General features: G+C 33.9%; 1 long non-coding RNA gene across 3 annotated transcripts; it reads left to right on the forward strand.

The window, feature by feature from the left end:
* Nucleotides 1-3265: 3265 nt before the first annotated feature.
* Nucleotides 3266-6367, forward strand: LOC145093483 (uncharacterized). Of its 3 annotated transcripts, XR_013702894.1 has the most exons (5): nucleotides 3270-3636; nucleotides 3758-3898; nucleotides 5018-5084; nucleotides 5653-5735; nucleotides 5881-6367. It is a non-coding gene; the product is annotated as an uncharacterized LOC145093483 (long non-coding RNA). The 3 variants fall into 3 exon arrangements; XR_013702895.1 differs by having other exon boundaries at nucleotides 3266-3636; nucleotides 4999-5084; nucleotides 5653-6367; XR_013702893.1 differs by having other exon boundaries at nucleotides 3272-3636; nucleotides 5653-6367.
* The last annotated feature ends 379 nt before the right edge of the window (nucleotides 6368-6746 follow it).

Genomic DNA, 6746 nt, shown 5'->3' on the forward strand with positions numbered 1-6746 from the left:
ACACTTAAGGTTTGTTAATATATTATAAGTTCCAATATATTAATAAGATTATTTAATTAGTATTGATCAAGAATTAATCTAGGATTAATTAAGTGATCAAAAGAAGATTGATTAAATATATGGGTTGATTGTGTAAATCATCCATACTTGTATAGTGGGCTAAGACTCCATGGATTATCAAGTTGGGCTAAAACCCATAGGATGCTCGATGGATGCTCCATCGTGTAGTTGAACCCATGGATCTAAGGATATGGAAAGCCATGACAATTAGGGTTTACCCTAATTGTAACACTATATAAAGATCATATTCTTGGGAAAATTGGTCACTATGTGTGGTAGGAAGGGCTAGCCGATTTCATGAAGTGTGTATGTTCTCTCAAGTCATTCCATGTGCATTTGGTGTTGTGTGAACCATTTGAGGTGTCACACTTGGGGCACTAGGCACTCAAGCTTCATGAAGACATTCTACATCAAAGAGGTATGTAATTCTAACTTGATATAGTCATATGAATCAATGTTATTATGTTAGTTAGGATGAATACCTTGGAAAGTTAATATTTGCATGTATAATAGAGAAAACATAGATCCAAGGTATTTAGGTTGCATGTACACTTAGGAGTGTTAGAATGCTCAAAACCCAACAGTTGCGTGTCACCCACTTCAGCCCAGCACAGAGGTGATCTAAACTTGCGGCCATAGAGGGCTTCGAATGGAGCAACCTTGATGCTAGTGTGATAGCTATTGTTGTACGAGAAATCGACTAGTAGAAAATGGGTATCCCATGCCTTACCAAAATCGATTACGCAAGCTCTTAGCATATCTTCCAAAGTTTGAATGGTCCTCTCACTCTAACCATCGGTTTGTGGGTGGTAAGCGGTACTCATGTCTAGTCTCATCCCTAGAGATTTTTGTAGTGACTGCCAGAACCATGAGGTGAATCTACTATCTCTGTCGGAGATAATGGATATTGGTACACCATGCAGTCACACAATCTCTCTGATGTATGTTCGAGCTATTTTCTCCATTTTTCAGTTTCCTTTATTGGTAGGAAGTGCGCGGATTTGGTTAATCTATCGACGATCACCCAAATGGTGTCAAGGACGCCCGCTGTCTTGGGTAACTTGGTTATGAAATTCATGGTTATCTGCTCCAACTTCCACTTAGGTATTTCAGGTTGTTGTAACAATCCTGAGCGCTTTTGGTATTCTACTCTGACTTTGGCGCAAGTCAAACACTTGCCTACATAGGCAGCAATTTTGGCCTTCATGTTCGGCCACCAATACAATTTCTTGAGGTCCAAATACATCTTGTCTGAACCAGGATGCACGGAGTATCGAGTCTTATGAGCCTCATGTTGGATTAATGTCTAAGTCCATAACTATAATTGGTAAGACTTGACCCGACCCAACATGGTCCATTTGGGTTGCATGGCATCGGGACATTTGGATTGACAAGATGAGGAAAAAGGATACTAGTGATCTATATTAATATATTAATATATAATCATATTATTTAATTAGTATTGATCAAGAATTAATTTGTAATTAATTAAGTGATCAAAAGGAACTAATAAGTATGGACTCTAAGATATATGTGTGTGATGGGCAAGTTCATTTAGGTTGGGCTAAGCTTTCATGGATAGTCCATGGAGTGTTTAACCCATGGATCATATGAAATGAAAGGTCATGGATATTAGGGTTTAACCCTAATCTCCACACTATATAAAGATGTCATTGGTTGGTGAAATAGGGCACTAGTGTGTGTACACAAAAAGGGCAAGGCCGATTTCACTAGAGAGAACCAAAGTATCCTTATTCTCCAGGTTATTCCAAGTGTTCATGGTGTTGTGTGAACCATTTGAGGTGTCACACTTGGGGCACTAGGCACTCAAGCTTCATGGAGTCAAGCAACAACTACAAGGTATGTATTATATATGTTTTGTTACCCTTGTATCAATGTTTTTAGGTATGCTAGTTAGGATAATACCTTGGATATTCATAGATCCAAGGTATTTAGGGTTTCATGTACACTTAGGAGTGTTAGAATGCTTAAAACCCAACATTGGTAGCAGCGCCTAGGCTTGTTTTCTTGTTATACTTGCTTAAATGGCTGAAAAATCGAAGATTTGCGCTGTCTGGGCAGGGGACTCGACGAGTCCATGAAGGGACTCGACGAGTCCAAGTGCAAACTCATCCAACTCGCCGAGTTGGTTCATGCACTCGACGAGTTGGACCCCCTGACATCATATCTTCGAGTTTTAAAGCTGGAATTGGTCTAGAATCATTGCCTTAAGCTGTTTTGGACTTATAAAACTTGGTTTTAAAGTGGTAATGATTATAGTAAACCAATTTCAAGGTTAAAATCAAAATTTCAAGTTTTATTTATGTTGACGTAATTAGTGAAATTGTTGATATGGATTGTTTATGATTATGAGTTTTGGTAGATCATATGAATTATTTACAAAAGTGTTTGTTAGTTAATTCTTGATGTAAATGTATTTTAATGGAGTCCATAATTTGTCCTCAAGTTATGGATTACCAAAAGTTTTTGTGTTACCTTGTTTTATGAGTTATTTTAGATTAATGAAAAAATGTGTTAGTTGTTTTCAATCCAAATTAATCTAAAAGTTGTTCATAAAATGTGTTTTTGTAACTTGTCCTCAAGTTATATGAAAAATCACATTTATGAATCTTAAAAACTCATAAAAATACATTAGGTTACAAAAAATGAAGAGTCTTTTCTTATAAAAAGTTTTTATGGCTCCAAAACTTATCCTCAAGTTATGGATGTCAAAGAGTCTCTTCACTAAAAGTTTTAAAGCTTTAATTAAACTCACAAGTTATGAAAATCAAAGATTTTTGAATAGTTCAAAACTTGCTCTCAAGTTTTGAAATTTGTAAAGTTTTCCCATGAATACTTTAATTCCAAGTTTAGCCCATAGAATTTTAAAACTTAAAATTTAACCCTTATACTTTATAATATTATAAGTTAATAATATATATATACTACTTTATAATATATGGATAATGCATTTTTTAAGACTAAAGTCTTTAAAACAAAAAGATTAATTTTTTACCTTTAGATTTCATTCAATGATTAGGAAAATGATCCATGTCAGTAGATTTGAATCAACCAAAATCAAGTATTTTATAAAATCTATATTATATTATAAAAAACTGTCTTTTTAGTATTAATTATAACTTATAAAGCATGGCATACAATAAAATACAGCTTGTCTGCCCTCTCCGGTCAATGACAGGCTGTACCTATCTTAATATCAATTTCAAACATGCTCTCATACTCTCACACATAAACCCGATTTCAAATTTTGAATCTCTCCCCATTCTAAGACATAAACCCTCTCTCTCTAGCTCTTGAAAAACCCATGAAATACCAACAATGGCACAACTGCCTCTCACCAACGAACCACCGGACCACCAGGGCTCTGCAGTCGTACCACCACTTCACGACCAAAAACTCTATCCCTAGACTCGCTTGGATCTGTAAACCCTAAACGACGACCGCAACTGTCTCCTTTGCTCGATCTATGCATACTCTCCCGCCTCGCATGTCTTCATCTAGCTCTCTCTCTCTCTCTCTCTCTCTCTCTCTCTCTCTCTCTTGCAGAAACAAGAGGCAAGAACTACATACTTACAAGCATTTGCTGAAATTTCAAGTTAATTTTATCGACTTTTAATGTTTTTTTTTGGATTTATTGGTCGATTTCAAAGGTTTTTGTCTTCCTGATGGATTGCAGGTGGGTTTTACCAGCCGATGCCGCCTCTTTCGTTGCTCTCCGACATCACAACCCAACTCCGTTGCTGCCATTAACCCATCTATATAACCCTAAATTGTCACTCTTAACAACAACCATCTTTCAGTTCTGCCTCAATCCAAGGTTTGTATGTAATCAAGTATGGTTTTTCATTCAGACTTGCTTTTCAAATAAACAAGTTCCTATGGATGGCAGTTTTGGGTTAATTATTTTAGACTTGACCATGTTTTTTCTCTTTCTCTCACATATACACTCCATGGATAGATATGGAGCCGAATCTCCTCTATCTCACTCTTGTTGTTGTAGAAACGAGAAGTAACAATTAAACATGTACTTTTTGTTTAATATTTTGTGTTTATTATGGTTCTTGATTTTGGTTTATTTTATGTCGTCTAGGTTACAGAATTAACAACAACAACTCACAATAGATATATTTCGAGTTCTATTTCTTTGTAATTATAATTTTTAAATAGAATAAATAGTAATATGGTGCAGAAAGACAAGCATATGCTGTTGAAATGTATTAAAATGGGACAAAAAAGCTTAGAGATGTTGAAATGTATTAAGCTTTTCTGTAATTTTACAAGATTCCATGATTTTTGTATTAAGCTTTTCTGTAATTTTATAGATGTTGAAATGTATTAAGCTTTACTGTTAAGCCCTGTTTTTTCTTCATTTATTTTACCAAAAAATTTTAGACAGTTAATTTTGGTTGTGCATAAATAATGATATGCTTACATGGTGGATGAAGAGGGTAATGTTACAAAAAAAGAAAAGGTAAAAAGGAATGAAAATGGGATTGGGCAAAAGGAAAAGGACTTGTATATTGCTTACCTCTCAAGGTTCTTTTTCTCTCTTTTACTAATCTTGAATCTAACCCTGATAGTTTGAGTTTTTAAATCATCAAGTTTAACAAAGTATAATAAGTTTTGAATTTAATGTGTATTTCTGAGAAGATTTTGAGAATTATTGATTTTTGTTGTTGGAATCATATGTTTTTGTGAAATTTAGCATCAATCATTAAATTTCCATGCTTATATTATGACGTGGGATATTTGGGAAATCAGATCTTATTCGGTGTATAAAATGTTTTGTAGAAAGGCACCTATAATTTTTCCAGTACAATTGAATTATCATAGATCTTATTCGGTTTATAAAATGCTTCAATGGTAATTTACCTTTTTAATGTAACAAAAGGCTATAATAAGTATTCTAACATGTAGGTTTGTTATGCATCATCAGGTCCAAGAAATTGGTAATATGTGTTATGGGGATACAACAAGAGTAAATGCAAAGCTAGATTTTCAAGGTAAATGCTTTATGGTAATAGACTCCTATATCGATTTGCTTCTTTATTGCAGAAAAATGATTAGATTTTTGATATGTGATAGGGTTTCATCACAAGGGTTTTATTAGAAATTTTGAATGTATGATACTGTAATGAAAACATGCAGAACAATTGTATCTTCAAAACCCAAAACTGACACTTTCCCAAGTCTATTGTGCACATATTTGTGAAAACTGATTTTCTACTGATGAGCAAATCTACTATTATTTGAATGGTTAAAACTTAAAACATATGCTTGTTATATTTCTGATCAAAAGTAAACCTAAAAGATCGAACTACTAATGCTTGGGGAATGTTTTGAATGACTAACAGCTGGTCTGGTCGTTCTGCTAAGTATGTGCTTGGTTTTGGTCATTTTAGTGTAAAAAATCACATAATTACAATGCTTACTTCCATATTTTAGTTGGTGTTTGCTATGTTTATTTTATATAGTATTTAAGTCATTCTACTGTACCAATATGACACATGAATTGTGGTTATTTTTATATTTTGGTTTGTTCCTTTTCTTATATTATTGTTTGGATTGCAGACTTGCAATAACTGAAAAGAAGTGAAAGAAGATACTGTAAATGTGGTGGATCTGATTGTGCGTATATTATAAAAACTATACAAGTATGGCTTCTTTCTATACTGTTTTTCTGAATCAACTGTTTGAATATGAAAGAATGACCATTATTCTATACCGTTTAGAGTTAATATGGAATCCTTGTAGGTTTTTAAGTCACTAACTTACACTATTCTAAGCTACCATGTTCAGGCTTTGTGCAAGTCTGGACTAACTAAAGACTGAACCTGTCCTTGAGCAAGTGTTTCTTATCACCAGTTCTAGATTTGAGGCAAATTTCAACGACAAGTAGCTAGCGTCTTTCTCAGTTTTTCATCAAATATAAGTGTTATTGCTATCTTTGATTATTAATTGCATCATGTTTTGTTCCTAGGAGAGTCAATTGTAGCTATTAGAGAAATATTGAACCATGTTTTCTATGGGTCCTAATGATATCGTTCCTGGTTGGTGGCTTGGGTAGTTTGTCACCACAGATTCTAATGAAAAGTGGATGCTCGCAACATGCTGTGTAAATACACTAGGTGTGTGTTGGTAGGATGTATAAATTTACAAGGTGTGTGTTGCACAGGGTTGCATATAACAGACCTGTCTTACACAAAAAAAATTGTTTCATAAAATATTCTTTCTATTTGTATATTTTTAATCACCACTTCTACATTGATGTTTGGTTTTATCGACTTTTCTTTTCGTGATGTAAAATAATAAAAATTGTATCGACATAAGTGATTTTATTTTTAATATAAAAAATAATGTGGTTTTATCTTAACCAAAATCATCGACTTAATACTATATGCGGAAAGAAGGGTATTCATTGACTTAATACTATAGCCGAAGCATATATTCATCAACTTAATACTATATGCGGAAAGAAGGGTAATACATGGGAAATACTACTTAAAGCTCTATAGACAACTAATCTCCAAAAGGAACAAATCTTCAAAATTAAACAAATCAAAAGGAAACAATTTGATGACCGCCTAAATAAAACTACCTTTCGATTGGAAACCAATCCCCGGAATGAAACTAATCGCCGTCGCCGCATCGCGCGGGTATCCTAC

The sequence above is a fragment of the Lactuca serriola genome, chromosome 3 (assembly GCF_051521515.1).
Source record: "Lactuca serriola cultivar US96UC23 chromosome 3, Lser_US96UC23_V15, whole genome shotgun sequence".
NCBI classification, from domain to species: domain Eukaryota; kingdom Viridiplantae; phylum Streptophyta; class Magnoliopsida; order Asterales; family Asteraceae; genus Lactuca; species Lactuca serriola.